We start from the raw sequence: 18,875 nt of genomic DNA, 5'->3' as shown, positions 1-18,875 counted from the left end.
CTCTCTTATACAGTTGTACTTCCTGCTTCCTATCATGTGTCTAGTCACATGGCAGGCCAACCATCCATTTTTTAAAGACACACACTCACTTAAAATGTTAAGAGTAATAAAATGGCCTAAAAAACATGTAAAACACTTAAAACTCTATAATACATTTAAATGATTGTAATAAATAGAGCGGTAAAACACGTCTTTCTAAAAGCCAGCATATTATATAAATAGTGAAGAAAAGGCAAAAGCTTACAGCACCTGGTATTCCCAGGCGGTCTCCCATCCAAGTACTAAGCAGGCCCGACGCTGCTTAGCTTCCGAGATCAGACGAGATCGGGCGCTCTCAGCGCGGTATGGCCGTAAGCGAGGGCTGCTCCAAAAAGTGGGCTATTTAAAGATCAGCCTCCGTAAAAGCCAGCATATTATATAAATAGTGAAGAAAAGGCAAAAGCTTACAGCACCTGGTATTCCCAGGCGGTCTCCCATCCAAGTGTAACAATCGGCCTTATCGGCCGAGTTACAAGACTAAAATGGGGTCAGATTTAACTGTGAGAGATGACTAGTGGTTAAAAGAATGAGACATAAAAGAAGATTGGTTTAAATAGATTTGGTTTATTTACAAGGTTCACATAAAAGACTTTAAAACAACACGATAAAATGAGGTAAACGCTGTTAAAAGAATACAGTTTATTTGTCCATACCCTAAAAACAGTCCAAGAATCCCAGTGTGTTGATAAGTCCAATGTGAGTTTCCACCGGTGTATATACAATCCACAGAAAGTGTAATCCAAAGTTTGGAGGTGGTGAATGGAAAGGTGAGCTCTAAAATTAGCAACTCCTCAATCCAACAGTTTGGTGACTGTCCTTTGTTTGTCATGCTGCTCTCTTATACAGTTGTACTTCCTGCTTCCTATCATGTGTCTACTCACATGGCAGGCCAACCATCCATTTTTTAAAGACACACACTCACTTAAAATGTTAAGAGTAATAAAATGGCCTAAAAAACATGTAAAACACTTAAAACTCTATAATACATTTAAATGATTGTAATAAATAGAGCGGTAAAACACGTCTTTCTAAAAGCCAGCATTTTAAATAAGTAGTGAAGAAAAGGCAAAAGCTTACAGCACCTGGTATTCCCAGGCGGTCTCCCATCCAAGTACTAAGCAGGCCCGACGCTGCTTAGCTTCCGAGATCAGACGAGATCGGGCGCTCTCAGCGCGGTATGGCCGTAAGCCAGGGCTGCTCCAAAAAGTGGGCTATTTAAAGATCAGCCTCCGTAAAAGCCAGCATATTATATAAATAGTGAAGAAAAGGCAAAAGCTTACAGCACCTGGTATTCCCAGGCGGTCTCCCATCCAAGTACTAAACAGGCCCGACGCTGCTTAGCTTCCGAGATCAGACGAGATCGAGCGCTCTCAGCGCGGTATGGCGGTAAGCGAGGGTTACTCCAAAAAGTGGGCCATTTAAAGATCAGCCTCCGTAAAAGCCAGCATATTATATAAATAGTGAAGAAAAGGCAAAAGCTTACAGCACCTGGTATTCCCAGGCGGTCTCCCATCCAAGTGTAACAATCGGCCTTATCGGCCGAGTTACAAGACTAAAATGGGGTCAGATTTAACTGTGAGAGATGACTAGTGGTTAAAAGAATGAGACATAAAAGAAGATTGGTTTAAATAGATTTGGTTTATTTACAAGGTTCACATAAAAGACTTTAAAACAACACGATAAAACGAGGTAAACGCTGTTAAAAGAATACAGTTCATTTGTCCATACCCTAAAAACAGTCCAAGAATCCCAGTGTGTTGATAAGTCCAATGTGAGTGTCCACCGGTGTATATACAATCCACAGAAAGTGTAATCCAAAGTTTGCAGGTGGTGAATGGAAAGGTGAGCTCTAAAATTAGCAACTCCTCAATCCAACAGTTTGGTGACTGTCCTTTGTTTGTCATGCTGCTCTCTTATACAGTTGTACTTCCTGCTTTCTGTCATGTGTCTAGTCACATGGCAGGCCAACCATCCATTTTTTAAAGACACACACTCACTTAAAATGTTAAGAGTAATAAAATGGCCTAAAAAACATGTAAAACACTTAAAACTCTATAATACATTTAAATGATTGTAATAAATAGAGCGGTAAAACACGTCTTTCTAAAAGCCAGCATATTATATAAATAGTGAAGAAAAGGCAAAAGCTTACAGCACCTGGTATTCCCAGGCGGTCTCCCATCCAAGTACTAAGCAGGCCCGACGCTGCTTAGCTTCCGAGATCAGACGAGATCGGGCGCTCTCAGCGCGGTATGGCCGTAAGCGAGGGCTGCTCCAAAAAGTGGGCTATTTAAAGATCAGCCTCCGTAAAAGCCAGCATATTATATAAATAGTGAAGAAAAGGCAAAAGCTTACAGCACCTGGTATTCCCAGGCGGTCTCCCATCCAAGTGTAACAATCGGCCTTATCGGCCGAGTTACAAGACTAAAATGGGGTCAGATTTAACTGTGAGAGATGACTAGTGGTTAAAAGAATGAGACATAAAAGAAGATTGGTTTAAATAGATTTGGTTTATTTACAAGGTTCACATAAAAGACTTTAAAACAACACGATAAAATGAGGTAAACGCTGTTAAAAGAATACAGTTCATTTGTCCATACCCTAAAAACAGTCCAAGAATCCCAGTGTGTTGATAAGTCCAATGTGAGTGTCCACCGGTGTATATACAATCCACAGAAAGTGTAATCCAAAGTTTGCAGGTGGTGAATGGAAAGGTGAGCTCTAAATTTAGCAACTCCTCAATCCAACAGTTTGGTGACTGTCCTTTGTTTGTCATGCTGCTCTCTTATACAGTTGTACTTCCTGCTTCCTGTCATGTGTCTAGTCACATGGCAGGCCAACCATCCATTTTTTAAAGACACACACTCACTTAAAATGTTAAGAGTAATAAAATGGCCTAAAAAACATGTAAAACACTTAAAACTCTATAATACATTTAAATGATTGTAATAAATAGAGCGGTAAAACACGTCTTTCTAAAAGCCAGCATATTATATAAATAGTGAAGAAAAGACAAAAGCTTACAGCACCTGGTATTCCCAGGCGGTCTCCCATCCAAGTACTAAGCAGGCCCGACGCTGCTTAGCTTCCGAGATCAGACGAGATCGGGCGCTCTCAGCGCGGTATGGCCGTAAGCCAGGGCTGCTCCAAAAAGTGGGCTATTTAAAGATCAGCCTCCGTAAAAGCCAGCATATTATATAAATAGTGAAGAAAAGACAAAAGCTTACAGCACCTGGTATTCCCAGGCGGTCTCCCATCCAAGTACTAAACAGGCCCGACGCTGTTTAGCTTCCGAGATCAGACGAGATCGGGCGCTCTCAGCGCGGTATGGCCGTAAGCGAGGGCTGCTCCAAAAAGTGGGCCATTTACAGATCAGCCTCCGTAAAAGCCAGCATATTATATAAATAGTGAAGAAAAGGCAAAAGCTTACAGCACCTGGTATTCCCAGGCGGTCTCCCATCCAAGTGTAACAATCGGCCTTATCAGCCGAGTTACAAGACTTAAATGGGGTCAGATTTAACTGTGAGAGATGACTAGTGGTTAAAAGAATGAGACATAAAAGAAGATTGGTTTAAATAGATTTGGTTTATTTACAAGGTTCACATAAAAGACTTTAAAACAACACGATAAAACGACGTAAACGCTGTTAAAAGAATACAGTTCATTTGTCCATACCCTAAAAACAGTCCAAGAATCCCAGTGTGTTGATAAGTCCAATGTGAGTGTCCACCGGTGTATATACAATCCACAGAAAGTGTAATCCAAAGTTTGTAGGTGGTGAATGGAAAGGTGAGCTCTAAAATTAGCAACTCCTCAATCCAACAGTTTGGTGACTGTCCTTTGTTTGTCATGCTGCTCTCTTATACAGTTGTACTTCCTGCTTTCTGTCATGTGTCTAGTCACATGGCAGGCCAACCATCCATTTTTTAAAGACACACACTCACTTAAAATGTTAAGAGTAATAAAATGGCCTAAAAAACATGTAAAACACTTAAAACTCTATAATACATTTAAATGATTGTAATAAATAGAGCGGTAAAACACGTCTTTCTAAAAGCCAGCATATTATATAAATAGTGAAGAAAAGGCAAAAGCTTACAGCACCTGGTATTCCCAGGCGGTCTCCCATCCAAGTACTAAGCAGGCCCGTCGCTGCTTAGCTTCCGAGATCAGACGAGATCGGGCGCTCTCAGCGCAGTATGGCCGTAAGCGAGGGCTGCTCCAAAAAGTGGGCTATTTAAAGATCAGCCTCCGTAAAAGCCAGCATATTATATAAATAGTGAAGAAAAGGCAAAAGCTTACAGCACCTGGTATTCCCAGGCGGTCTCCCATCCAAGTACTAAGCAGGCCCGACGCTGCTTAGCTTCCGAGATCAGACGAGATCGGGCGCTCTCAGCGCAGTATGGCCGTAAGCGAGGGCTGCTCCAAAAAGTGGGCCATTTAAAGATCAGCCTCCGTAAAAGCCAGCATATTATATAAATAGTGAAGAAAAGGCAAAAGCTTACAGCACCTGGTATTCCCAGGCGGTCTCCCAACCAAGTACTAAGCAGGCCCGACGCTGCTTAGCTTCCGAGATCAGACGAGATCGGGCGCTCTCAGCGCGGTATGGCCGTAAGCCAGGGCTGCTCCAAAAAGTGGGCTATTTAAAGATCAGCCTCCGTAAAAGCCAGCATATTATATAAATAGTGAAGAAAAGGCAAAAGCTTACAGCACCTGGTATTCCCAGGCGGTCTCCCATCCAAGTGTAACAATCGGCCTTATCGGCCGAGTTACAAGACTAAAATGGGGTCAGATTTAACTGTGAGAGATGACTAGTGGTTAAAAGAATGAGACATAAAAGAAGATTGGTTTAAATAGATTTGGTTTATTTACAAGGTTCACATAAAAGACTTTAAAACAACACGATAAAATGAGGTAAACGCTGTTAAAAGAATACAGTTTATTTGTCCATACCCTAAAAACAGTCCAAGAATCCCAGTGTGTTGATAAGTCCAATGTGAGTTTCCACCGGTGTATATACAATCCACAGAAAGTGTAATCCAAAGTTTGCAGGTGGTGAATGGAAAGGTGAGCTCTAAAATTAGCAACTCCTCAATCCAACAGTTTGGTGACTGTCCTTTGTTTGTCATGCTGCTCTCTTATACAGTTGTACTTCCTGCTTCCTATCATGTGTCTAGTCACATGGCAGGCCAACCATCCATTTTTTAAAGACACACACTCACTTAAAATGTTAAGAGTAATAAAATGGCCTAAAAAACATGTAAAACACTTAAAACTCTATAATACATTTAAATGATTGTAATAAATAGAGCGGTAAAACACGTCTTTCTAAAAGCCAGCATTTTAAATAAGTAGTGAAGAAAAGGCAAAAGCTTACAGCACCTGGTATTCCCAGGCGGTCTCCCATCCAAGTACTAAGCAGGCCCGACGCTGCTTAGCTTCCAAGATCAGACGAGATCGGGCGCTCTCAGCGCGGTATGGCCGTAAGCCAGGGCTGCTCCAAAAAGTGGGCTATTTAAAGATCAGCCTCCGTAAAAGCCAGCATATTATATAAATAGTGAAGAAAAGGCAAAAGCTTACAGCACCTGGTATTCCCAGGCGGTCTCCCATCCAAGTACTAAACAGGCCCGACGCTGCTTAGCTTCCGAGATCAGACGAGATCGGGCGCTCTCAGCGCGGTATGGCGGTAAGCGAGGGTTGCTCCAAAAAGTGGGCCATTTAAAGATCAGCCTCCGTAAAAGCCAGCATATTATATAAATAGTGAAGAAAAGGCAAAAGCTTACAGCACCTGGTATTCCCAGGCGGTCTCCCATCCAAGTGTAACAATCGGCCTTATCGGCCGAGTTACAAGACTAAAATGGGGTCAGATTTAACTGTGAGAGATGACTAGTGGTTAAAAGAATGAGACATAAAAGAAGATTGGTTTAAATAGATTTGGTTTATTTACAAGGTTCACATAAAAGACTTTAAAACAACACGATAAAACGAGGTAAACGCTGTTAAAAGAATACAGTTCATTTGTCCATACCCTAAAAACAGTCCAAGAATCCCAGTGTGTTGATAAGTCCAATGTGAGTGTCCACCGGTGTATATACAATCCACAGAAAGTGTAATCCAAAGTTTGCAGGTGGTGAATGGAAAGGTGAGCTCTAAAATTAGCAACTCCTCAATCCAACAGTTTGGTGACTGTCCTTTGTTTGTCATGCTGCTCTCTTATACAGTTGTACTTCCTGCTTTCTGTCATGTGTCTAGTCACATGGCAGGCCAACCATCCATTTTTTAAAGACACACACTCACTTAAAATGTTAAGAGTAATAAAATGGCCTAAAAAACATGTAAAACACTTAAAACTCTATAATACATTTAAATGATTGTAATAAATAGAGCGGTAAAACACGTCTTTCTAAAAGCCAGCATATTATATAAATAGTGAAGAAAAGGCAAAAGCTTACAGCACCTGGTATTCCCAGGCGGTCTCCCATCCAAGTACTAAGCAGGCCCGACGCTGCTTAGCTTCCGAGATCAGACGAGATCGGGCGCTCTCAGCGCGGTATGGCCGTAAGCGAGGGCTGCTCCAAAAAGTGGGCTATTTAAAGATCAGCCTCCGTAAAAGCCAGCATATTATATAAATAGTGAAGAAAAGGCAAAAGCTTACAGCACCTGGTATTCCCAGGCGGTCTCCCATCCAAGTGTAACAATCGGCCTTATCGGCCGAGTTACAAGACTAAAATGGGGTCAGATTTAACTGTGAGAGATGACTAGTGGTTAAAAGAATGAGACATAAAAGAAGATTGGTTTAAATAGATTTGGTTTATTTACAAGGTTCACATAAAAGACTTTAAAACAACACGATAAAATGAGGTAAACGCTGTTAAAAGAATACAGTTCATTTGTCCATACCCTAAAAACAGTCCAAGAATCCCAGTGTGTTGATAAGTCCAATGTGAGTGTCCACCGGTGTATATACAATCCACAGAAAGTGTAATCCAAAGTTTGCAGGTGGTGAATGGAAAGGTGAGCTCTAAAATTAGCAACTCCTCAATCCAACAGTTTGGTGACTGTCCTTTGTTTGTCATGCTGCTCTCTTATACAGTTGTACTTCCTGCTTCCTGTCATGTGTCTAGTCACATGGCAGGCCAACCATCCATTTTTTAAAGACACACACTCACTTAAAATGTTAAGAGTAATAAAATGGCCTAAAAAACATGTAAAACACTTAAAACTCTATAATACATTTAAATGATTGTAATAAATAGAGCGGTAAAACACGTCTTTCTAAAAGCCAGCATATTATATAAATAGTGAAGAAAAGGCAAAAGCTTACAGCACCTGGTATTCCCAGGCGGTCTCCCATCCAAGTACTAAGCAGGCCCGACGCTGCTTAGCTTCCGAGATCAGACGAGATCGGGCGCTCTCAGCGCGGTATGGCCGTAAGCCAGGGCTGCTCCAAAAAGTGGGCTATTTAAAGATCAGCCTCCGTAAAAGCCAGCATATTATATAAATAGTGAAGAAAAGACAAAAGCTTACAGCACCTGGTATTCCCAGGCGGTCTCCCATCCAAGTACTAAACAGGCCCGACGCTGTTTAGCTTCCGAGATCAGACGAGATCGGGCGCTCTCAGCGCGGTATGGCCGTAAGCGAGGGCTGCTCCAAAAAGTGGGCCATTTACAGATCAGCCTCCGTAAAAGCCAGCATATTATATAAATAGTGAAGAAAAGGCAAAAGCTTACAGCACCTGGTATTCCCAGGCGGTCTCCCATCCAAGTGTAACAATCGGCCTTATCAGCCGAGTTACAAGACTTAAATGGGGTCAGATTTAACTGTGAGAGATGACTAGTGGTTAAAAGAATGAGACATAAAAGAAGATTGGTTTAAATAGATTTGGTTTATTTACAAGGTTCACATAAAAGACTTTAAAACAACACGATAAAACGACGTAAACGCTGTTAAAAGAATACAGTTCATTTGTCCATACCCTAAAAACAGTCCAAGAATCCCAGTGTGTTGATAAGTCCAATGTGAGTGTCCACCGGTGTATATACAATCCACAGAAAGTGTAATCCAAAGTTTGTAGGTGGTGAATGGAAAGGTGAGCTCTAAAATTAGCAACTCCTCAATCCAACAGTTTGGTGACTGTCCTTTGTTTGTCATGCTGCTCTCTTATACAGTTGTACTTCCTGCTTTCTGTCATGTGTCTAGTCACATGGCAGGCCAACCATCCATTTTTTAAAGACACACACTCACTTAAAATGTTAAGAGTAATAAAATGGCCTAAAAAACATGTAAAACACTTAAAACTCTATAATACATTTAAATGATTGTAATAAATAGAGCGGTAAAACACGTCTTTCTAAAAGCCAGCATATTATATAAATAGTGAAGAAAAGGCAAAAGCTTACAGCACCTGGTATTCCCAGGCGGTCTCCCATCCAAGTACTAAGCAGGCCCGTCGCTGCTTAGCTTCCGAGATCAGACGAGATCGGGCGCTCTCAGCGCAGTATGGCCGTAAGCGAGGGCTGCTCCAAAAAGTGGGCTATTTAAAGATCAGCCTCCGTAAAAGCCAGCATATTATATAAATAGTGAAGAAAAGGCAAAAGCTTACAGCACCTGGTATTCCCAGGCGGTCTCCCATCCAAGTGTAACAATCGGCCTTATCGGCCGAGTTACAAGACTAAAATGGGGTCAGATTTAACTGTGAGAGATGACTAGTGGTTAAAAGAATGAGACATAAAAGAAGATTGGTTTAAATAGATTTGGTTTATTTACAAGGTTCACATAAAAGACTTTAAAACAACACGATAAAATGAGGTAAACGCTGTTAAAAGAATACAGTTTATTTGTCCATACCCTAAAAACAGTCCAAGAATCCCAGTGTGTTGATAAGTCCAATGTGAGTTTCCACCGGTGTATATACAATCCACAGAAAGTGTAATCCAAAGTTTGCAGGTGGTGAATGGAAAGGTGAGCTCTAAAATTAGCAACTCCTCAATCCAACAGTTTGGTGACTGTCCTTTGTTTGTCATGCTGCTCTCTTATACAGTTGTACTTCCTGCTTCCTATCATGTGTCTAGTCACATGGCAGGCCAACCATCCATTTTTTAACCCCCTGGGGTCCAAACACGCGTATACGCGTTTTGTGGCAGTTTCCCAAAAGGAACTTCAATTACTCGGTCATTTCTGATTGTACAGATAAAAGCAGTACATCAATCGAATCTGTAAAGGGTCTACTTTTATTTGTATATACTCACAAAACCAAAAAAATATTGTGATTTTACAAAATAAAGAAAACAAAAAGGGTGTGCTGTCTGCCGCGTTGATCTCCGTGATCTTCATTCAGAAACGCGTCATTAAAATAGACTATAACTCAGCCAATACACAACACAGAGACATGAGCAATATGTCTAGAGAAAGCTTGATATCTATACTTTCAAATAAAGTAATGTTTATTGAAATCAAATATTCTGTGATAAAGTAATCCGTATGAAACCAACACGATGTCCAGTCTCTCTTGTCTGCTTCATTAGTTTTAATTAGATCACGCCCAAGAGCGATTCCAGTCTTTCATATTCAAATCGTCCATGTGAGGGCGCCGCGCCAAAAGTAGACGCCCACATCACGGTAAACAAAGGAGAAAGCAGTTTCTTTTCTTTCAAGTTAGTCCTTTCTGGAAGAAGATGGGCTGTCAGGAATAAAACTTACTTCAGAAGATGAACATTATATGAGACACAGCGTGAACCAGCAGATGAGATATTTACACAAGTAAGTTTTTTTCTTTTATATTTGTAAGTTGTTACTGTGACAGAATGTGCACACATTTTACCAGTTAAGACTTTTTGCCAACTGTATTTCCTGACTACAGCAAGTGAAACATTATAAAGTATGTTTCATTTCACTGCATCTAAATGTCTCATGATGACAGGATGTTTCAACTTTGGTCGAAAAACGCGCTGGCGCATTTGAGGCACGCTTTTGTAATAACTCCGAAAAGAATGTAAAATTCTCCGTCAGTTTTGATCGTACAAATACAACCAATACATCATTCGAAACTGTAGAGGGTATATTTTTATTTGTATACACTGTGCTTTTATGAAAATAAGAAAACAGTCAGGGCACGCGCTCTGCCTTCACTGTCTGTTATATCTTTACACAGACACATACATGAAACTAACGTGCATGAAACCTAAATCTAAGTGATTACGTGCCTCACAGACATAATGCATTTACTTGTAGAAAGCTTGAAATGTTTACTTTTACATAAACCAATTCAAATAAAAAACTACTATTCTCTTTTTAAGTAATCTGTATGAAAGGTAGAAGATGTATGGTTTCTCCTGTATCACTTCATTACAAACCTTACACCTGTATTTATCTCACACTGTTTTATTTGCACCTAACTGTTATACGCCTATGCTATACACTACCAGTCAAAGGTACTTTTTTAAAGAAAAATAATTATCTAATTTTGTGAAATAGGTTTACTATGTAAAAAAAACTGCTCACTTAAAAAAAAAAAAAACTTTTAATAATAAAAAGTTTGGCTGGTAGTGTATGTGTTTTCTCCATGTTAGCTCTGTCTTTGTCAGATCATTGTGTTGCTCACATCTACTTGTTTTCTTTGCAGTTTCTGCTGTTCCCCGTTTTCCTGTGTTCAAGTTTCCTGCAAGTGATTTGGATATTGCACCCTCGACATCTTGACTTCTGTGTTTATTACTTTTGTTCCTAATAAAAAGTTTAACTGCACTCACAAGTGAAAGACAAGTTATTTTGTGTGATAGTTAAATATATTCAAAATACGCTTCAAACTAAATATATATGTATTTTGTCCTTTCATTTTTCCTTTATTCTTTCTGTTGTTTCCTCTCAGTCAACATCCGACTGAATGGCTCATTATGCGGCTCATTATGCAGGTCTTTGTCTTCTCAGGTGTAAATCACAGCATTATTCATGATCATTCACGCCTTCTCGCATACAGCCACTCTAAACAAAAAGTGTCTTCAAAAATTTAAATCTATATACTGTTTTGTGAAAACAAGTGAACTAGATGATTTTCACATCATTTGGTAGAAAAAAACCAAGCCTACCACATCCAATTCTCGAAAGTCCCGAGAATAAATATTCTCTATGTGTTAGATGACCTTATTTCAGTGACTTCAAAAATTTAGTTTTTCAAAATGCACGCATAAACATTGTTTTCTCAAAAACTTAAAAGTGTACATTCATGTTGCTTACATATTTTTGTAGTCCAATTTGTGCTAAATACAATGTATTTAGATTTAGGATATTAATATGTTTTTAACATACTGAAAAAAGCACAAATGTCAAGGCATGTCAAAACTTCTTCAGGGCCCCAAAACACCCCCGGGCCCCAGAGGGTTAAAGACACACACTCACTTAAAATGTTAAGAGTAATAAAATGGCCTAAAAAACATGTAAAACACTTAAAACTCTATAATACATTTAAATGATTGTAATAAATAGAGCGGTAAAACACGTCTTTCTAAAAGCCAGCATTTTAAATAAGTAGTGAAGAAAAGGCAAAAGCTTACAGCACCTGGTATTCCCAGGCGGTCTCCCATCCAAGTACTAAGCAGGCCCGACGCTGCTTAGCTTCCAAGATCAGACGAGATCGGGCGCTCTCAGCGCGGTATGGCCGTAAGCCAGGGCTGCTCCAAAAAGTGGGCTATTTAAAGATCAGCCTCCGTAAAAGCCAGCATATTATATAAATAGTGAAGAAAAGGCAAAAGCTTACAGCACCTGGTATTCCCAGGCGGTCTCCCATCCAAGTACTAAACAGGCCCGACGCTGCTTAGCTTCCGAGATCAGACGAGATCGGGCGCTCTCAGCGCGGTATGGCGGTAAGCGAGGGTTGCTCCAAAAAGTGGGCCATTTAAAGATCAGCCTCCGTAAAAGCCAGCATATTATATAAATAGTGAAGAAAAGGCAAAAGCTTACAGCACCTGGTATTCCCAGGCGGTCTCCCATCCAAGTGTAACAATCGGCCTTATCGGCCGAGTTACAAGACTAAAATGGGGTCAGATTTAACTGTGAGAGATGACTAGTGGTTAAAAGAATGAGACATAAAAGAAGATTGGTTTAAATAGATTTGGTTTATTTACAAGGTTCACATAAAAGACTTTAAAACAACACGATAAAACGAGGTAAACGCTGTTAAAAGAATACAGTTCATTTGTCCATACCCTAAAAACAGTCCAAGAATCCCAGTGTGTTGATAAGTCCAATGTGAGTGTCCACCGGTGTATATACAATCCACAGAAAGTGTAATCCAAAGTTTGCAGGTGGTGAATGGAAAGGTGAGCTCTAAAATTAGCAACTCCTCAATCCAACAGTTTGGTGACTGTCCTTTGTTTGTCATGCTGCTCTCTTATACAGTTGTACTTCCTGCTTTCTGTCATGTGTCTAGTCACATGGCAGGCCAACCATCCATTTTTTAAAGACACACACTCACTTAAAATGTTAAGAGTAATAAAATGGCCTAAAAAACATGTAAAACACTTAAAACTCTATAATACATTTAAATGATTGTAATAAATAGAGCGGTAAAACACGTCTTTCTAAAAGCCAGCATATTATATAAATAGTGAAGAAAAGGCAAAAGCTTACAGCACCTGGTATTCCCAGGCGGTCTCCCATCCAAGTACTAAGCAGGCCCGACGCTGCTTAGCTTCCGAGATCAGACGAGATCGGGCGCTCTCAGCGCGGTATGGCCGTAAGCGAGGGCTGCTCCAAAAAGTGGGCTATTTAAAGATCAGCCTCCGTAAAAGCCAGCATATTATATAAATAGTGAAGAAAAGGCAAAAGCTTACAGCACCTGGTATTCCCAGGCGGTCTCCCATCCAAGTGTAACAATCGGCCTTATCGGCCGAGTTACAAGACTAAAATGGGGTCAGATTTAACTGTGAGAGATGACTAGTGGTTAAAAGAATGAGACATAAAAGAAGATTGGTTTAAATAGATTTGGTTTATTTACAAGGTTCACATAAAAGACTTTAAAACAACACGATAAAATGAGGTAAACGTTGTTAAAAGAATACAGTTCATTTGTCCATACCCTAAAAACAGTCCAAGAATCCCAGTGTGTTGATAAGTCCAATGTGAGTGTCCACCGGTGTATATACAATCCACAGAAAGTGTAATCCAAAGTTTGCAGGTGGTGAATGGAAAGGTGAGCTCTAAAATTAGCAACTCCTCAATCCAACAGTTTGGTGACTGTCCTTTGTTTGTCATGCTGCTCTCTTATACAGTTGTACTTCCTGCTTCCTGTCATGTGTCTAGTCACATGGCAGGCCAACCATCCATTTTTTAAAGACACACACTCACTTAAAATGTTAAGAGTAATAAAATGGCCTAAAAAACATGTAAAACACTTAAAACTCTATAATACATTTAAATGATTGTAATAAATAGAGCGGTAAAACACGTCTTTCTAAAAGCCAGCATATTATATAAATAGTGAAGAAAAGACAAAAGCTTACAGCACCTGGTATTCCCAGGCGGTCTCCCATCCAAGTACTAAGCAGGCCCGACGCTGCTTAGCTTCCGAGATCAGACGAGATCGGGCGCTCTCAGCGCGGTATGGCCGTAAGCCAAGGCTGCTCCAAAAAGTGGGCTATTTAAAGATCAGCCTCCGTAAAAGCCAGCATATTATATAAATAGTGAAGAAAAGACAAAAGCTTACAGCACCTGGTATTCCCAGGCGGTCTCCCATCCAAGTACTAAACAGGCCCGACGCTGTTTAGCTTCCGAGATCAGACGAGATCGGGCGCTCTCAGCGCGGTATGGCCGTAAGCGAGGGCTGCTCCAAAAAGTGGGCCATTTACAGATCAGCCTCCGTAAAAGCCAGCATATTATATAAATAGTGAAGAAAAGGCAAAAGCTTACAGCACCTGGTATTCCCAGGCGGTCTCCCATCCAAGTGTAACAATCGGCCTTATCAGCCGAGTTACAAGACTTAAATGGGGTCAGATTTAACTGTGAGAGATGACTAGTGGTTAAAAGAATGAGACATAAAAGAAGATTGGTTTAAATAGATTTGGTTTATTTACAAGGTTCACATAAAAGACTTTAAAACAACACGATAAAACGACGTAAACGCTGTTAAAAGAATACAGTTCATTTGTCCATACCCTAAAAACAGTCCAAGAATCCCAGTGTGTTGATAAGTCCAATGTGAGTGTCCACCGGTGTATATACAATCCACAGAAAGTGTAATCCAAAGTTTGTAGGTGGTGAATGGAAAGGTGAGCTCTAAAATTAGCAACTCCTCAATCCAACAGTTTGGTGACTGTCCTTTGTTTGTCATGCTGCTCTCTTATACAGTTGTACTTCCTGCTTTCTGTCATGTGTCTAGTCACATGGCAGGCCAACCATCCATTTTTTAAAGACACACACTCACTTAAAATGTTAAGAGTAATAAAATGGCCTAAAAAACATGTAAAACACTTAAAACTCTATAATACATTTAAATGATTGTAATAAATAGAGCGGTAAAACACATCTTTCTAAAAGCCAGCATATTATATAAATAGTGAAGAAAAGGCAAAAGCTTACAGCACCTGGTATTCCCAGGCGGTCTCCCATCCAAGTACTAAGCAGGCCCGTCGCTGCTTAGCTTCCGAGATCAGACGAGATCGGGCGCTCTCAGCGCAGTATGGCCGTAAGCGAGGGCTGCTCCAAAAAGTGGGCTATTTAAAGATCAGCCTCCGTAAAAGCCAGCATATTATATAAATAGTGAAGAAAAGGCAAAAGCTTACAGCACCTGGTATTCCCAGGCGGTCTCCCATCCAAGTACTAAGCAGGCCCGACGCTGCTTAGCTTCCGAGATCAGACGAGATCGGGCGCTCTCAGCGCAGTATGGCCGTAAGCGAGGGCTGCTCCAAAAAGTGGGCCATTTAAAGATCAGCCTCCGTAAAAGCCAGCATATTATATAAATAGTGAAGAAAAGGCAAAAGCTTACAGCACCTGGTATTCCCAGGCGGTCTCCCATCCAAGTACTAAGCAGGCCCGACGCTGTTTAGCTTCCGAGATCAGACGAGATCGGGCGCTCTCAGCGCGGTATGGCCGTAAGCGAGGGCTGCTCCAAAAAGTGGGCTATTTAAAGATCAGCCTCCGTAAAAGCCAGCATATTATATAAATAGTGAAGAAAAGGCAAAAGCTTACAGCACCTGGTATTCCCAGGCGGTCTCCCATCCAAGTGTAACAATCGGCCTTATCGGCCGAGTTACAAGACTAAAATGGGGTCAGATTTAACTGTGAGAGATGACTAGTGGTTAAAAGAATGAGACATAAAAGAAGATTGGTTTAAATAGATTTGGTTTATTTACAAGGTTCACATAAAAGACTTTAAAACAACACGATAAAACGAGGTAAACGCTGTTAAAAGAATACAGTTCATTTGTCCATACCCTAAAAACAGTCCAAGAATCCCAGTGTGTTGATAAGTCCAATGTGAGTGTCCACCGGTGTATATACAATCCACAGAAAGTGTAATCCAAAGTTTGCAGGTGGTGAATGGAAAGGTGAGCTCTAAAATTAGCAACTCCTCAATCCAACAGTTTGGTGACTGTCCTTTGTTTGTCATGCTGCTCTCTTATACAGTTGTACTTCCTGCTTCCTGTCATGTGTCTAGTCACATGGCAGGCCAACCATCCATTTTTTAAAGACACACACTCACTTAAAATGTTAAGAGTAATAAAAGGGCCTAAAAAACATGTAAAACACTTAAAACTCTATAATACATTTAAATGATTGTAATAAATAGAGCGGTAAAACACGTCTTTCTAAAAGCCAGCATATTATATAAATAGTGAAGAAAAGGCAAAAGCTTACAGCACCTGGTATTCCCAGGCGGTCTCCCACCCAAGTACTAAGCAGGCCCGACGCTGCTTAGCTTCCGAGATCAGACGAGATCGGGCGCTCTCAGCACGGTATGGCCGTAAGCGAGGGCTGCTCCAAAAAGTGGGCTATTTAAAGATCAGCCTCCGTAAAAGCCAGCATATTATATAAATAGTGAAGAAAAGGCAAAAGCTTACAGCACCTGGTATTCCCAGGCGGTCTCCCATCCAAGTGTAACAATCGGCCTTATCAGCCGAGTTACAAGACTAAAATGGGGTCAGATTTAACTGTGAGAGATGACTAGTGGTTAAAAGAATGAGACATAAAAGAAGATTGGTTTAAATAGATTTGGTTTATTTACAAGGTTCACATAAAAGACTTTAAAACAACACGATAAAACGAGGTAAACGCTGTTAAAAGAATACAGTTCATTTGTCCATACCCTAAAAACAGTCCAAGAATCCCAGTGTGTTGATAAGTCCAATGTGAGTGTCCACCGGTGTATATACAATCCACAGAAAGTGTAATCCAAAGTTTGCAGGTGGTGAATGGAAAGGTGAGCTCTAAAATTAGCAACTCCTCAATCCAACAGTTTGGTGACTGTCCTTTGTTTGTCATGCTGCTCTCTTATACAGTTGTACTTCCTGCTTCCTATCATGTGTCTAGTCACATGGCAGGCCAACCATCCATTTTTTAAAGACACACACTCACTTAAAATGTTAAGAGTAATAAAATGGCCTAAAAAACATGTAAAACACTTAAAACTCTATAATACATTTAAATGATTGTAATAAATAGAGCGGTAAAACACGTCTTTCTAAAAGCCAGCATTTTAAATAAGTAGTGAAGAAAAGGCAAAAGCTTACAGCACCTGGTATTCCCAGGCGGTCTCCCATCCAAGTACTAAGCAGGCCCGACGCTGCTTAGCTTCCGAGATCAGACGAGATCGGGCGCTCTCAGCGCGGTATGGCCGTAAGCCAGGGCTGCTCCAAAAAGTGGGCTATTTAAAGATCAGCCTCCGTGAAAGCCAGCATATTATATAAATAGTGAAGAAAAGGCAAAAGCTTACAGCACCTGGTATTCCCAGGCGGTCTCCCATCCAAGTACTAAACAGGCCCGACGCTGCTTAGCTTCCGAGATCAGACGAGATCGGGCGCTCTCAGCGCGGTATGGCCGTAAGCGAGGGTTGCTCCAAAAAGTGGGCCATTTAAAGATCAGCCTCCGTAAAAGCCAGCATATTATATAAATAGTGAAGAAAAGGCAAAAGCTTACAGCACCTGGTATTCCCAGGCGGTCTCCCATCCAAGTGTAACAATCGGCCTTATCGGCCGAGTTACAAGACTAAAATGGGGTCAGATTTAACTGTGAGAGATGACTAGTGGTTAAAAGAATGAGACATAAAAGAAGATTGGTTTAAATAGATTTGGTTTATTTACAAGGTTCACATAAAAGACTTTAAAACAACACGATAAAATGAGGTAAACGCTGTTAAAAGAATACAGTTTATTTGTCCATACCCTAAAAACAGTCCAAGAATCCCAGTGTGTTGATAAGTCCAATGTGAGTTTCCACCGGTGTATATACAATCCACAGAAAGTGTAATCCAAAGTTTGCAGGTGGTGAATGGAAAGGTGAGCTCTAAAATTAGCAACTCCTCAATCCAACAGTTTGGTGACTGTCCTTTGTTTGTCATGCTGCTCTCTTATACAGTTGTACTTCCTGCTTCCTATCATGTGTCTAGTCACATGGCAGGCCAACCATCCATTTTTTAAAGACACACACTCACTTAAAATGTTAAGAGTAATAAAATGGCCTAAAAACATGTAAAACACTTAAAACTCTATAATACATTTAAATGATTGTAATAAATAGAGCGGTAAAACACGTCTTTCTAAAAGCCAGCATTTTAAATAAGTAGTGAAGAAAAGGCAAAAGCTTACAGCACCTGGTATTCCCAGGCGGTCTCCCATCCAAGTACTAAGCAGGCCCGACGCTGCTTAGCTTCCGAGATCAGACGAGATCGGGCGCTCTCAGCGCAGTATGGCCGTAAGCGAGGGCTGCTCCAAAAAGTGGGCTATTTAAAGATCAGCCTCCGTAAAAGCCAGCATATTATATAAATAGTGAAGAAAAGGCAAAAGCTTACAGCACCTGGTATTCCCAGGCGGTCTCCCATCCAAGTACTAAACAGGCCCGACGCTGCTTAGCTTCCGAGATCAGACGAGATCGGGCGCTCTCAGCGCGGTATGGCCGTAAGCGAGGGTTGCTCCAAAAAGTGGGCCATTTAAAGATCAGCCTCCGTAAAAGCCAGCATATTATATAAATAGTGAAGAAAAGGCAAAAGCTTACAGCACCTGGTATTCCCAGGCGGTCTCCCATCCAAGTGTAACAATCGGCCTTATCGGCCGAGTTACAAGACTAAAATGGGGTCAGATTTAACTGTGAGAGATGACTAGTGGTTAAAAGAATGAGACATAAAAGAAGATTGGTTTAAATAGATTTGGTTTATTTACAAGGTTCACATAAAAGACTTTAAAACAACACGATAAAATGAGGTAAACGCTGTTAAAAGAATACAGTTCATTTGTCCATACCCTAAAAACAGTCCAAGAATCCCAGTGTGTTGATAAGTCCAATGTGAGTGTCCACCGGTGTATATACAATCCACAGAAAGTGTAATCCAAAGTTTGCAGGTGGTGAATGGAAAGGTGAGCTCTAAAATTAGCAACTCCTCAATCCAACAGTTTGGTGACTGTCCTTTGTTTGTCATGCTGCTCTCTTATACAGTTGTACTTCCTGCTTCCTGTCATGTGTCTAGTCACATGGCAGGCCAACCATCCATTTTTTAAAGACACACACTCACTTAAAATGTTAAGAGTAATAAAATGGCCTAAAAAACATGTAAAACACTTAAAACTCTATAATACATTTAAATGATTGTAATAAATAGAGCGGTAAAACACGTCTTTCTAAAAGCCAGCATATTA

The 18,875-nt window shown here is 40.7% G+C and overlaps 28 non-coding genes across 28 annotated transcripts; all 28 read right to left on the bottom strand.

Moving 5' to 3' along the window:
- Nucleotides 1–237: 237 nt before the first annotated feature.
- Nucleotides 238–356, bottom strand: LOC141301475 (5S ribosomal RNA). The gene has a single exon (XR_012342177.1). It is a non-coding gene; the product is annotated as a 5S ribosomal RNA (ribosomal RNA).
- A 753-nt stretch (nt 357–1,109) lies between these two features.
- Nucleotides 1,110–1,228, bottom strand: LOC141301467 (5S ribosomal RNA). The gene has a single exon (XR_012342176.1). It is a non-coding gene; the product is annotated as a 5S ribosomal RNA (ribosomal RNA).
- An 84-nt stretch (nt 1,229–1,312) lies between these two features.
- Nucleotides 1,313–1,431, bottom strand: LOC141318814 (5S ribosomal RNA). The gene has a single exon (XR_012353108.1). It is a non-coding gene; the product is annotated as a 5S ribosomal RNA (ribosomal RNA).
- Nucleotides 1,432–2,184: 753 nt separating this feature from the next.
- Nucleotides 2,185–2,303, bottom strand: LOC141301454 (5S ribosomal RNA). The gene has a single exon (XR_012342174.1). It is a non-coding gene; the product is annotated as a 5S ribosomal RNA (ribosomal RNA).
- A 753-nt stretch (nt 2,304–3,056) lies between these two features.
- On the bottom strand, nt 3,057–3,175 carry LOC141301446 (5S ribosomal RNA). Its single transcript, XR_012342173.1, has one exon. It is a non-coding gene; the product is annotated as a 5S ribosomal RNA (ribosomal RNA).
- An 84-nt stretch (nt 3,176–3,259) lies between these two features.
- On the bottom strand, nt 3,260–3,378 carry LOC141310768 (5S ribosomal RNA). The gene has a single exon (XR_012348251.1). It is a non-coding gene; the product is annotated as a 5S ribosomal RNA (ribosomal RNA).
- Nucleotides 3,379–4,131: 753 nt separating this feature from the next.
- Nucleotides 4,132–4,250, bottom strand: LOC141318437 (5S ribosomal RNA). The gene has a single exon (XR_012352754.1). It is a non-coding gene; the product is annotated as a 5S ribosomal RNA (ribosomal RNA).
- An 84-nt stretch (nt 4,251–4,334) lies between these two features.
- On the bottom strand, nt 4,335–4,453 carry LOC141317665 (5S ribosomal RNA). Its single transcript, XR_012352029.1, has one exon. It is a non-coding gene; the product is annotated as a 5S ribosomal RNA (ribosomal RNA).
- An 84-nt stretch (nt 4,454–4,537) lies between these two features.
- LOC141315846 (5S ribosomal RNA) lies at nt 4,538–4,656 on the bottom strand. Its single transcript, XR_012351162.1, has one exon. It is a non-coding gene; the product is annotated as a 5S ribosomal RNA (ribosomal RNA).
- Nucleotides 4,657–5,409: 753 nt separating this feature from the next.
- On the bottom strand, nt 5,410–5,528 carry LOC141317967 (5S ribosomal RNA). Its single transcript, XR_012352312.1, has one exon. It is a non-coding gene; the product is annotated as a 5S ribosomal RNA (ribosomal RNA).
- An 84-nt stretch (nt 5,529–5,612) lies between these two features.
- LOC141318019 (5S ribosomal RNA) lies at nt 5,613–5,731 on the bottom strand. The gene has a single exon (XR_012352361.1). It is a non-coding gene; the product is annotated as a 5S ribosomal RNA (ribosomal RNA).
- Nucleotides 5,732–6,484: 753 nt separating this feature from the next.
- LOC141301438 (5S ribosomal RNA) lies at nt 6,485–6,603 on the bottom strand. Its single transcript, XR_012342172.1, has one exon. It is a non-coding gene; the product is annotated as a 5S ribosomal RNA (ribosomal RNA).
- A 753-nt stretch (nt 6,604–7,356) lies between these two features.
- On the bottom strand, nt 7,357–7,475 carry LOC141301432 (5S ribosomal RNA). Its single transcript, XR_012342171.1, has one exon. It is a non-coding gene; the product is annotated as a 5S ribosomal RNA (ribosomal RNA).
- An 84-nt stretch (nt 7,476–7,559) lies between these two features.
- On the bottom strand, nt 7,560–7,678 carry LOC141310757 (5S ribosomal RNA). The gene has a single exon (XR_012348240.1). It is a non-coding gene; the product is annotated as a 5S ribosomal RNA (ribosomal RNA).
- Nucleotides 7,679–8,431: 753 nt separating this feature from the next.
- Nucleotides 8,432–8,550, bottom strand: LOC141318436 (5S ribosomal RNA). Its single transcript, XR_012352753.1, has one exon. It is a non-coding gene; the product is annotated as a 5S ribosomal RNA (ribosomal RNA).
- Nucleotides 8,551–11,578: 3,028 nt separating this feature from the next.
- LOC141317966 (5S ribosomal RNA) lies at nt 11,579–11,697 on the bottom strand. Its single transcript, XR_012352311.1, has one exon. It is a non-coding gene; the product is annotated as a 5S ribosomal RNA (ribosomal RNA).
- Nucleotides 11,698–11,781: 84 nt separating this feature from the next.
- Nucleotides 11,782–11,900, bottom strand: LOC141318018 (5S ribosomal RNA). The gene has a single exon (XR_012352360.1). It is a non-coding gene; the product is annotated as a 5S ribosomal RNA (ribosomal RNA).
- Nucleotides 11,901–12,653: 753 nt separating this feature from the next.
- On the bottom strand, nt 12,654–12,772 carry LOC141301423 (5S ribosomal RNA). Its single transcript, XR_012342170.1, has one exon. It is a non-coding gene; the product is annotated as a 5S ribosomal RNA (ribosomal RNA).
- Nucleotides 12,773–13,525: 753 nt separating this feature from the next.
- LOC141301415 (5S ribosomal RNA) lies at nt 13,526–13,644 on the bottom strand. Its single transcript, XR_012342169.1, has one exon. It is a non-coding gene; the product is annotated as a 5S ribosomal RNA (ribosomal RNA).
- An 84-nt stretch (nt 13,645–13,728) lies between these two features.
- LOC141310745 (5S ribosomal RNA) lies at nt 13,729–13,847 on the bottom strand. Its single transcript, XR_012348229.1, has one exon. It is a non-coding gene; the product is annotated as a 5S ribosomal RNA (ribosomal RNA).
- A 753-nt stretch (nt 13,848–14,600) lies between these two features.
- Nucleotides 14,601–14,719, bottom strand: LOC141318435 (5S ribosomal RNA). Its single transcript, XR_012352752.1, has one exon. It is a non-coding gene; the product is annotated as a 5S ribosomal RNA (ribosomal RNA).
- Nucleotides 14,720–14,803: 84 nt separating this feature from the next.
- LOC141317664 (5S ribosomal RNA) lies at nt 14,804–14,922 on the bottom strand. Its single transcript, XR_012352028.1, has one exon. It is a non-coding gene; the product is annotated as a 5S ribosomal RNA (ribosomal RNA).
- An 84-nt stretch (nt 14,923–15,006) lies between these two features.
- Nucleotides 15,007–15,125, bottom strand: LOC141315994 (5S ribosomal RNA). The gene has a single exon (XR_012351182.1). It is a non-coding gene; the product is annotated as a 5S ribosomal RNA (ribosomal RNA).
- Nucleotides 15,126–15,878: 753 nt separating this feature from the next.
- Nucleotides 15,879–15,997, bottom strand: LOC141317782 (5S ribosomal RNA). The gene has a single exon (XR_012352139.1). It is a non-coding gene; the product is annotated as a 5S ribosomal RNA (ribosomal RNA).
- Nucleotides 15,998–16,750: 753 nt separating this feature from the next.
- Nucleotides 16,751–16,869, bottom strand: LOC141301410 (5S ribosomal RNA). The gene has a single exon (XR_012342168.1). It is a non-coding gene; the product is annotated as a 5S ribosomal RNA (ribosomal RNA).
- An 84-nt stretch (nt 16,870–16,953) lies between these two features.
- Nucleotides 16,954–17,072, bottom strand: LOC141295023 (5S ribosomal RNA). The gene has a single exon (XR_012340997.1). It is a non-coding gene; the product is annotated as a 5S ribosomal RNA (ribosomal RNA).
- A 752-nt stretch (nt 17,073–17,824) lies between these two features.
- On the bottom strand, nt 17,825–17,943 carry LOC141317663 (5S ribosomal RNA). The gene has a single exon (XR_012352027.1). It is a non-coding gene; the product is annotated as a 5S ribosomal RNA (ribosomal RNA).
- Nucleotides 17,944–18,027: 84 nt separating this feature from the next.
- Nucleotides 18,028–18,146, bottom strand: LOC141295012 (5S ribosomal RNA). Its single transcript, XR_012340996.1, has one exon. It is a non-coding gene; the product is annotated as a 5S ribosomal RNA (ribosomal RNA).
- Nucleotides 18,147–18,875: the final 729 nt, after the last annotated feature.

Source organism: Garra rufa, chromosome 1 (genome assembly GCF_049309525.1).
Source record: "Garra rufa chromosome 1, GarRuf1.0, whole genome shotgun sequence".
Taxonomy (NCBI): Eukaryota; Metazoa; Chordata; class Actinopteri; order Cypriniformes; family Cyprinidae; genus Garra; species Garra rufa.
This window is presented reverse-complemented; position numbering and strand designations above follow the sequence as displayed.